Genomic DNA, 10634 nt, shown 5'->3' with positions numbered 1-10634 from the left:
TTGATTTCTCTCTGTGTTGGTGATCAGTTAATCAGAGGTCAGTGCTTTTCCACTGACATGTGCTGTACACATAAATAAACCCCTCAGAACAAACATCTGCCATAAAAAGGTTGTTTGCATAAAAACCAAAATAGATTCCTTTTTAATTATATGACAAGATATTGTGCTTTGAACATTTCTCATATAACCCTGAAGCAATTACTGTCATTGAAGGTGTGTCAAATTAGTGTAAAAACACTAAAGCTGACTGTTAATTAATTCTTCCTTTGAAATGGCATTAAAACTCCCCTGAAAATATAAATTGCTAATTGCCATGGTAACTCTTAAAGGGATGGTGAGGAGGATATAAACCAGGCTGAGCAAAACAACTTCGCTGTAACAGGTTCATTTGAAATCTTTCATCCGTTAACATTTTGTCATTTCTTCCCTTCTGCAGTGGGGCAGGAAAGTGGAGGGAAGGCAGCTGCTACAGAGCAATTTTTAAATTTCACAATCCCAGTTTCTTTTTTAATTTCTCTTAACTTGCCCGTTCCTTCTCTTTCCATCTACTTCTACTTTCTGTCTCTTTCTCCATCTGTTTCTTTGTTCTGCAGCCAATCCTTTTAAGGCTCCCATTAGAGTTCAGATCAACTGATGCTTTTCTGATGCCAGGGCCAATTGAAACTTCTTTCAGGGCATCTATTGATCGTCTGGGCTGGTACCATCTCTCTCTCTCTCTCTCTCTTTTTCTGTGTTTCTGTCTATGTCACTCACTCCCAGGGCCACAGACAGTGTTTCTGTCCCTGCTGGGTTGACCTTTTATTTAGACTGGCACATCTCTGGCCCTCAACCAGCACTGTCACCTGTTAGCAGGCTAGTGCCAATACTTTCCATTTAGATTCCACACACATATGTATCTCCTTTTTTCTTCTTCTAGAAAATGTAGCGCTACAGAAGTTGATGAGACTGTCATCCCATAAAAAAACAACCGTATATGTTGTTTGTACAAGCAGCTTATTATGAGCCATAGTTACATTTTATTGATAAGAAACAGCTAGCGGTCATGTGAGACAGCATGTCATTTTGGAGCAAATCCTCCAAGTGACAAATCCCTCTAATTATGACAGGAGCAAAGGAGGGAGTCAGGTGATGTAGCGTGAGGAGGAGGTTGGGTTGCACACAGGGGAACGCTTTTCAGTTCCTGTTTCCAACCAACAGTCAACATTAGTTCTTTGAACAATCACGACAATCATTTTATAACCTTAACCATGAATTTATTATGTAACCATGATGACAAAGGTTGTTTAACCTTAATAATAATAATACTATATAATAATAATACTAATATTTTAATCCAGATCTTTCTCTATCCTAACCAAGTTGTTTTTGCTCCTATACCAAACCTTTTCCACAGCACTGTCACAGCATGGAATGGTTAGTTAGGTCTATATATAACTGTGATTTGTAACACTTTATCAGTAGCATATCTCCGACCGCTGGAGACGTTTCTTTTGGTTGTATCAGAGGGTAGGCACAAACAACCTATTGGTTGAAGCAAGGCATTTTTCCACCATTCACAACCCCAAATAGTGTTAGCAATTTTATCTGTTTGCCCCTAAAGCATTTCCTATTTGGGGAAATCCATCATGCTGTGAAGTTTTTGACTTGGGAAGTGAAAGCTAGCAAGGTAGGCTAACTAGCTTACGTTGCTAGTTAAAAGAACATCAAAAAAACTGCTGGAAAAGGGCAACAAAGCAACAATCACTGGCAGTTACATCTAAATAGATATTAATAAAATGTATTTAGTTCATTTAAAAAGAGCTACACTGTTTGTTTGCATCTGGTTTCACTTGTTAACAAACCACTCCAAGTAGCCAAATTGGGCCATTTATCTATTTATTTATTTATGCTGTGATAAAAGGCTAGTAGTAGAGAAACCATTTTAATAACGTGAATAACACGTCAGGGCTTACCACAATAACAAGAAATTTGGGGTTGCTGTAAATTAGATTGAATTTTTGATTTCAGCTCTTCATAATTACTTCTATTTACCAGAAATAAAAAAGGAATTAATTTTTAATTTCTTAGAAAATGTTTATCTTAATTTCAGCTTGAAATGGTCTTCGATTTACTCATGTTGCCCTGACTATCAGACCCCACTCAATCTTACTTTTGTCCTAGCATTTTCCTCACATTTTTATTTCTATTTCTTTCACCCTTGCCTTTCCTCTCTCATATTCTTCTTCCCTTGCCCCATTTATTCCTCTTTCACCATTGCTTTGGCTCCCCTCTACTGCTTCACAGCCCTCCATCCCCTCCGACCTCTCTCCCTTTCTTTTGATTGACCACCATTTCAATAGCAGTGGCCAAGGTTATTTGGCAGAGACCACAGAGCACATTTGTTTATCCCAATCTGCAACTGAAGAAGAGACTCTGCTATTCTAATGGACTCCAGAAGAGAGAGTCTTTTAAACTGGTTTAAAAAGAAGGCCAGCAGAGTCCCTCTTTCTCTCTCTCCTCTCTCCTTCTCAGCCTTTGTAGATACTGACAAAAGAGTCTCTCTGTGTTTGCCATGGGACCAGATGTACCCAGGCAGCAGGCAAGATGCTAACCCCTGGAAGCCCTTATGTTCCTCATGCTATAGGACATTAAAGATAGACTTGGCAGCTTTGCATATTGGCAGCTCCAAATTATGGTGAGAGGTGACCAAAACCTCCGATTCCACAGCAAGTATAAAGCATGTCATGATCACTAAGGATGTCACTAAATTGCACTTTATTAGCTCCTGTTTTACAATAAGGATGGGACATGATACTTTACAATGAAGTAAACTAAGAGGATAAAAGAAGCAAAGGTTGTGAGATTGATGAGACTAAACAAGACATAAAAACTAAAGGATAAAATAGGCTGTTTGCTTTCCCAATGAACACATATGAATGTTTTCTGCTCTGAGGCTCCTCTCAGCAAGACCACATCATTTCAAAACTGTTACAGAGGTTAAGGTCTGGTTAGTTTAGGCACAAAAAACTACTCAGTATAAGTTAGGAAAAGATTGCAATAGATTAAAAGAAACTGATGTTGACTATCAACAGTAAACAGGAAATAACAGCAGTGTCGTTAAAGGAGCTATTTGTAAGTTTTGCTATTGCTACATAGCTAACGTTAGCATTGACAGCTGCTTGCTTCCCAGTCTAGAAGAAACATTGTGAGTTCAGCATCAAACTTCATTCCTTTACTCACCAACAGCTGTCTCCAGTCGTGGAAAGCAAAACCAGTGTTAACTCTTGTGTCTATCACGTCTTCTCTTCTACTGAAATTAGCATGCTAACCAGCTAGTTCCGGCCCGTGTCGTCACTTTCCGATAGCGACTCACTGTAGCCTCCAGTCTGCCCTGAAGACGTAGCGCTGCTCAGAGGACATATTATAAAGACAACTATGGCTGAAGCTCTTGTCAGGTAACAATCTCCACCACCTGCTCCTGGAAAGAAACCATGTTGGACAGCGGGCAAAACTTACATATAGCACCTTTAACCCACTCAGAGGAGTCGGTGCCAGTATTATTATTATTTTGGATTGTTTCATTGCACTCTGTGGAAATGAGGAGATTCCTTGCCATGCCATTTATTCTCCCCATTAATTTGGCAAGCATGCAGAACATCAGAAAGCCTTGTGTATTCACTGTAACACATTTTTCCTGAACATGTTGCATAGATCTCACCATCTCGAGGCACTGAGGACCTGAGACTCTGTCACACTGGTAGAAATCCATACATTCAAATAAGATCCCTCATACATTTTCTCTCCTTTCATGGTTCTACATTGTTTTCAAAGCATAAAACTAATCATAACCTATTCAAAGCAACATAATCAGCAGTAATTGCTAAATTAGTTTTGCAGAAAAAAAAAGACATGGAATAATCCCAGTTTTTAAGGCATCATCATTCGTCCCATTAGGAATCACTCTCTCCTTCAGTTCTCTCATGCAGTATAATCCAGCTCCAGGCTCGATTCTGCCACCAGCTCACAGTGCAGCCCTCTCTCCCCGCTGCTCCATGCAAACAATAGAAGACAATCCAGAGTTGGACTGGAGTCATGCAGGGGTCAGCTGCTCCCATGTGAATGTTTTCCCTGAATTTGTTGACGTTACTGAGTTTCAGCATTTCTCAGAACAATAAACCACAAATGTAATGGTATTTTTGTTTGTGTGCTTAATGATCCTCTAGTCATATGGGATTTGAGTCAATCAAGTGGCAGCACGCCAAGGGCTAATTTCAACCATATTTATGAAATACAATGAAATGTAGTGAGGAAATGGGGTCAGGTCTTCACACCTAATGTTTTTGGTTTGGTTAAAACAAAGCTTGGAGTGTTTGCCCAGTTAGTACTTTTGAGTTGGGCCGGTGGGAAAGCTGAAACTCAACAGACGCCATTTGAAAAGAGGGTCTTGGTCTGCACTCTGGTGCAGTTCAACTGATGGTCTGAAGCAAACGTACCAAACAGGTGCAGATACAGTATGTGGTGTTAGTATGAATTCAAAAGCTAAACTACTAATAAATCCACCTAATGTCTGTGAACTGTTCAGGAAGTAATCTGTATAAACAATCCTAATGTAACTCTTTTGGTAACCATGGGAACACATGCACATAATTGCAGGGATTTTACCCTGATCACTCACTCACTCAATCACTATATTTGGATCTTTAATACACTGTCAGTTCATTAGGTGGCGACCCGAAAGTAGTAACTCCAAAATATTACTGACATCTCCTTTCTGCAATGTTTTTCTACCTGTTTGCCATTATTCATAACAGAGATCAATTTGCAGCCACAGTAATAATACTAATAATCAGTTCTCTGTGAGCTCTCTGTGCAACCACAAAACATACATATAGCCTATACATTAAAAGCATAGAGGTCCAGACAGAATCACCAGAATTTGATTTTCACACCTGGTTCCTGATGATGCGCTGATGATGTAGAATGACATCACCAAACAGACCCATCAGTGAGTCTGTATTTTATCCCATTCAATTTTACTGAACACAGTATAAGAGTAAGGTGATGTGTATGATGACATGATGTGGACATGAAGGTGCTTCTGGATACGCACGTGTGTTGCTCCTATAACCCACAGACTGTGTGTGTGTGGCTCAGTGATCTTTATAAAGACGATGCTCTCCACACGGTTCAGACCAGATGAAATGAAGCAGTGACCTGATTCAAATGTCATCAGCCACATTATTTTTGCAGTTGTGAAGCACACTCTGACACAGTGGTTTTTAACATCACAGCCTCAGAATAAAAGGCCTTCTAACATGAGATCTGATGCAACATCACTAGTAAAAAGCCAAGCTCTTGGTGAAATTTCTTGAATGGTTTTGCAACTGCTGCTGCAAATCCCGATCATCAGGGTTTTAGATCTATACCCGACAACCAGATATTATTCTTCTACTTTCCTGAACTAGCGACCTTCTGATATTTCTTCCCTCTGAATATATTCATAAAATGCTCTTTCTCTGTCATCACAATACACCACTGATTAAAGGGATGCACTTATATACATCTATTTACACACACATATATATATTTATACATATAGAGTATATGGATATACATGGAGTTTTCTATCGGTGTCTCTATGGTGTAAGTGTGAGGATGCACAGTTCAGATTATTTTTGAACAAATTGTGGAGCAGCATTTATTATTCTGTTTTTCTCATGAAGGCGAGATATCATGCTGTTAAAGTCTGAATATGAAAGTATGAAACACTGTTTTTCTGTTCATATAACCCAGACTTGGACAACATAACAGCACCATAGTTTCACAAGTTAATACATTCTGATGGTGGCATCATCGCTCGGAGGAAGATTGGGGGAGATGAGGCTCCTGCCTGCTTCTCCTATTGCTCTTTTCCTTGTCCTTTCCACTCTTGCATCCCACAACAACAAGCTCATTAAACTGCAAGCAAAATGACATTTCACCCTAACTTCTCCCTCTCTCTCTTGTTTTACATCATTAAGTGGCAGCGTCGGGCTCAAAGGTAGTCGGGCAAACTCTTTGAGAGAAATGGCTCGCCTGGCAAGCGAGCGTTTTGATGAGCTTGTCACTCCCTCACCCCAAACATGCCTCATTAGTAGTTCAGTCGAAACACCTATCTGCACTCCCTCCATGTCCTTTTCCTCCTCCCTATTACACACACACACACACACACGCAAACAGTTTCTTTCTCTTTCTGTCTCTCCCTCCATCTCCCATCTCCCTCTCTGGCCCCCCTCCTGTTTTTCAGCACTAATTAGCTGGCTTCTCCCTCCTCTGTGCTTCCCCAGTCACATCTCAAAGGGAGATGGATATGATTTTTCTTTAACCCAAAGGCCAACTTAATCAGCTGAATTAATGACTTTATTACCCGATAGGCTCCAGGCCATGCAACACATTTCTCTCCAGTGCCCAGCGCTCCTCTCTGTATCTCTCCCACTCCTTCTTTTACCCCCTGCAGGAATTTTTACATTTCAAAAATAGAAATAAGACAAGAGAAAGAGAGGTGCAGAGACCCGGCGATGGGTGGTGGGAAGATATTATGAGAAATATGATAATTGGAGAGATACGGAGTTACAGGTGCACCCTAATGACTACTTTAACAATTAGCTTCAAGCCATTTATGTATAAACAGTGTATGTGGGGGTGTTTCCAGAAAATGAAAAAAAGTGTACATAATCAAATTGTCATTTTTAAAATAATCCTGTACTCACCATCTGCAGGTAAAAGAAGAATATTTGGTTCTTATTAGTTTTGTCACATCAGTAACAAGCATTCCATCATTTAAATATGTAATGAATTAGTAACTGTGTCTGTGAGACGGCAAATGACAAAATTCACATTCACACACACACATACACACACACACACACACACACGATGGAAATTGGTGCAGAGCTAAACATCTAAACACTTTTTTATATGGCTGAAATACAGTAATTAGTTGATACATCAGTGTCTGTCAGTGTACATATTACCACGATTGTAAATCACCACTGATGAGGAGACGCGACATTAGTCCTCTCATTTACTTGACAAACTCTAACAGAGCCCAGGGCCTATACATTGAATTAAGTGACAACAAAATAATAAGGTGGTTCTACATGTAGGAGACCAGCCATGGAAACTCACTTCTTATTGCTGTGACCAGAGGAAACAGCAAAGCTCGGTGGCTACACCTGCACTCTGTGTGTGGAGACAAGCTTTTCGTCTTGTGACTCCCGGGGATGAAGAATATTAGAAATAATTAGCAGGCAAAGAAACGCATGAAAAGCATACATGCATTTGTATTGTTGTCCTTCCTATGATCACACCTGCAGTCTGACTGTTTCTTAGCAGAACTCCAAGGCAAAGAAGACGGATTAATCTAAAGCAGGTAGCAACCACTGAGGAAACAAGACTAAGGGTCTGCAGCCATGCTAGCAGCTCTGTGGTTGGTGCTGTACGTAGAGCTAATTGCTAGTGTAAGCATGTTAATCTGTTCATAATGACAATACTAATGTTAATCAGATATAATATTTACCATGTTCTCTTTCCTAGTTTGGTATGTTTGGCAGCATGCTAACAATTGCTAATATGTGCTAAACGCAATGTACAGCTGAGGCTGATATGAATGTGATTAGCTTTGCAGGTATAAAACCTAAAACCTAAATGGAGATGATTCATTATCTGGGCACAATGAATGGATGTCACAGCTTTCCATCCGGCAGCTGTTTCAGTCTGGACCAAAGATGTTGGACCAATGACCAACATTGCCATACATAGAACCACACCACAGAAAGTGGCTATTAACGTTTTAGGCTGAAAACAGTTTTCTTAGAATCATGATTCATTTTTGGCTTCTGTTAATCAGAATTAAATTCCCATCAGTGTGGAGTAGGCTTTGACATTCAAGCTGGCAATTAAACCAACACCTTATTTAGATGTCTGCAATTTCCTAATAATTTCCTGGAAAGAATAATGAGGTGGTCAGTGTGGCTGTGTTGAGTTTATACGCACTTATTAATTTTGGGACAAAACTTGTAATGTAAATGTAAAAAAGGATTGAAACTTGAAATGATTGGCCATAGACTTATTTCAGAAAAAGAAGGAGGAGGTTTGAGCAAAATCTGGGCCCTGTGCATGTTCACTCTCAGTGCACCTTCCTCTTTTAATACATCTCACACATGTAAAAATTATTAAATCAACAATAGACATCCTCAATACAATCATTAATAACTGGTAATAACACATTTAATACTCAAAATACTTTAAAAAATCACATATTAATTTACATATTTACAGTTAACCATGTAATGTTATACCCAAGCCTTCTAATTCTGTTCTGCTTTTTAGTTGTCACATGAATATTTTTCTCTCTGTTAAACATAAGTAGTGTTCTCTGTTCAAGATCTGCAGGAAGTTTGAGAAGCATACTGATGCAGGAAAATGCAGGATTCTGCACTGAGTGTGTCATTGTCAGTTAATGGGAAATATTTTGAAGATTACCATGGAAATGTTTTTTTTTTTGTTTTTTTTTTTAAGATATTTTTCCTCTATAGTGCACATTTGATATGTTTACTGTCAGTTGAAAGGAGTAATCCCAATGCTCCAGCCAGGAAGGAGTGCAGAGAGGTGTTGCTGGCTCTCCGGCCCTGCATGCCTGTGTATAAAAGTCACCGCATGCCACTGAACCTTACAGTGATTATTGAAACCTAGCTGGGTTTGCAAGTGCAGGTCACATATACTTCATATTCTTGTGAAAACCAAATGTAACTTCATGCTGATGTGCAAAACTATTAGTATTAGAGTATTATAGTGAGCCCATAAGTCATGAAACTAATGGACCTTTACCTTTTACCTAGACATGCAAAAGCAAAAATCTTTTTACTCATTGCTAGTTGTGAAAACAGAGTGAGGAGCAGCCCAAGTGTGCAGCAAGGAATTTTGGGACATCAGACAAGTAAGGTGCTACATCACTATGCAACTTTAGTACTTATTTTCCAATATGAAAATATTAAGTGTGGTGTGATGGTGGAGATTTTTTTTTTTTCCAAGTTAGTATTTTTCCAATTATTAAAAATATTTATTTTTTTCTAACATCCATTTTTTCTCAATGACTTGTCAAAAATAGTATTTAACTGCAAGGCATAATAAACAAACATCCCACGATAATGTGCTAAAGATGGCTGCGAGCTGAAATATATTTCTCCCAATCAACACCATTACAACTGATGATACAGTTATTGACAATACTTGTGAACTGCAGGTGAATTGTTTATAGATGGAAAAGACTCATTAGCAGCTTATGCCACCGTGGAAAGAGAAAGACAAATATATGTGTGAAAAATAGAGCACGCACGATAATTCAAACATAATTTCCACCTGCAGGTTCGTTCTATCTCTATCCAGTTTATTACCATTACCAACGTACAGGCTGCAGAGCCATTTATACTGTGAAACTGATCTTTCAGTCGCTTTACATAATCAATTCATTGTTTTGTTTAAACTAAAAGAAAATGTACATCCTCTCTACACTCACACATGATACCAAAGTTGATGCTCACACACAGCACCAACAGAAACTTCTACAGAAATTTTCTCCCCTGAATGCAAACACTCACATCAGCGGTAGTGATGAGATTCAAGGTGTGAGTGATGGTTTTGTTACACCCAGTTTTGCTAGAAACCAGCATCCCCTTTCCTCTCTTTCTGCTTTATATAGTAGCTCCTGTCCCACAGGGCCTATTAGTCAATTACACCTGAGCGCTGCTGTTTAATATGGGCTGAAAACATACCTGAGTTCCCAGCATCAAACACTTCCTTTGCTGTACATTTTTTCTGTGGTGTACGGTAATGAGCGGAGCGAAGGTGTGTGTGCGTGTGTGTGTGTGTGTGACATTCAGAGAAAAGGGAGGAATTATTCATTAGCTCTCTATTTCACTCTTCCAGCCTCCCTCCTGATCCTCGTGTTCAACAACTCTGGGGCAAATGCAGAATTGCAAATTAGCTCCCGGAAAAATCGAATTAATTGGCCATCCTCTCAGGCTTCTAGTCAAAGTTTGGGCTGATGTGTCAACGATTCCCCCAGAACTCAAAACAGCACTGTGCAATATGGCACAGAGTGCGGGGGAAAAAAAGGAACAGAGCGAAGCACTCCACAAAAACAAAACTACCCTCTGCGTGTCAATTAATAGAGCACTTCAATCAGGGCAAAACTTTCTGAGCTGACTTCACCTAACAGCACAATAACTCGCTCAACCAGGCAGCTGTCACTTCACCTTCTCTGCAATTTCACAATCAGCCAGTCTCAAATTAGAAGTCAACACTCGCCTGTGGGATTTCAGTGGCTCTCAAGCCAGAAGAACGGCCGTGCCGTGGTTTCTCCTCACTTTCAGAAGGTGAAAAATAGCTTTAATATTTTTGCAACATTAGTGGAATTAAATTTCATCCTTTAGTTCTACAGTGGAGGTTTGTTAATGGCTATTCCAGATTTATACATCTCTACTGATTAAATATACACCTGCTGATTTTATCATGTTTTATCAGACAGCGATTTCTGGAACGGATCAGTGAAGTGACCACAGTCACATCCTTCATTCTGCATTTAAAGATGCTCTTAAGAGCTATAAGCAAAAGGC

The sequence above is a fragment of the Seriola dumerili genome, unplaced genomic scaffold (genome assembly GCF_002260705.1).
Source record: "Seriola dumerili isolate Sdu_G_001 unplaced genomic scaffold, Sdu_1.0 BDQW01000191.1, whole genome shotgun sequence".
In the NCBI taxonomy this organism is placed as follows: Eukaryota; Metazoa; Chordata; class Actinopteri; order Carangiformes; family Carangidae; genus Seriola; species Seriola dumerili.
This window is presented reverse-complemented; position numbering follows the sequence as displayed.